Here is a 1,167-nt window from a genome sequence, read left to right on the forward strand (position 1 = left end):
CGCTGAAGGCTGGAGCGAATCGCCCTTGCTGCAAATGAAGTAGGGCTCTATGTCTGCATCAGAAACAAACAATCATAAAGCTGAGGCAGAGATAACAGGAGCAGGTGACTCTGACTGTGGGGAATCCCACCAAATCCCTGCAAATGCTGAGAGTCTTGTGGCTCTGTCTCCTGCAGGTCTCGGAGCAGCCATCCTTCTTTGATGAGCAGCTTGCAGTCAAGCCCCTGGCTAGAGCCTGGAACCAGCTGAGAGCTGGACTCCTGCCAGGAGCCTGACTGACAGAAATTCTATGTGAATTGGCTCATATTAGCTCTGGTTGCCTTTGATTGGTAGGGTGTGTGCATGGTAATAAAGAACAGACTAAGAACCAATCGGGAGAGAGATCTCAAACCTAAAGCTGGGAGGCAAAAGCCTGCTGTTGCCTGGGAGATTTCCATCTAAGCTGCTGCTCCTTGCCTCTTCCCCTCCCTAGGTGTTACAGCAGGCATGGGGGAAGTGGAAAGAGTGTAACAGAACAAATATTTATATTTCCACTCGATTCTGGCTAGAAAAGCCACAATAATCCTCCCAGCGATGCCTGCAAACTCAGGACTGGATCTAGCCATTCATTGAGCTTAGTCCTGGTCATTAAAAGAAACCTCCCTTTTTGTCTAATTACTCTGATTGTGACTGTGGAGTATCAAATGAAGTCTGGTGCTGACTTTTTGCAGTCCTCCTGTGTCAGATTTCTCAAACCAAGTGGTTATATGATGATCTATGAAACCAGGTCATAATTCATGTGAGTTACAGCTCACAAAGAAAAATACTCAAATGATCTAAAGAAATACCTGTCTCAACCACTGTTGGAGCCATATATCTAATTTATTAGCATGGTGTTTTTTAAAGTATCATTGTGGTAAATCAATAGTTTAAGAGGTTTATTTTAGAAAGGAAATAGTAAAATGTAAGCATATTTCTGCTGGGGTTCTTCTGCCTCTGTCCCTTTGGGGAGTCTCAGAAACATCTCTCCTTTTCTGCTTAGTGGCATGATGTGAAGCCCCTGGCTAGAACCTGCAACCAGCTGAGAGCTGGACTCCTTCCATTAGCCTAAATGACAAAAGGCTAATGTGAATAGATTTATATTAGCTCTGGTTGAATTTGAATGGTATGGTACATGTGTATATGTAT

The 1,167-nt window shown here is 44.0% G+C and overlaps 1 non-coding gene across 1 annotated transcript; it reads right to left on the minus strand.

Annotated features, from left to right (window-relative positions):
• Positions 1-208: 208 nt before the first annotated feature.
• Positions 209-287, minus strand: Mir344g (microRNA 344g). Its single transcript, NR_106685.1, has one exon. It is a non-coding gene; the product is annotated as a microRNA 344g (primary transcript).
• Positions 288-1,167: the final 880 nt, after the last annotated feature.

This window comes from Rattus norvegicus, chromosome 1 (assembly GCF_036323735.1).
Source record: "Rattus norvegicus strain BN/NHsdMcwi chromosome 1, GRCr8, whole genome shotgun sequence".
In the NCBI taxonomy this organism is placed as follows: Eukaryota; Metazoa; Chordata; class Mammalia; order Rodentia; family Muridae; genus Rattus; species Rattus norvegicus.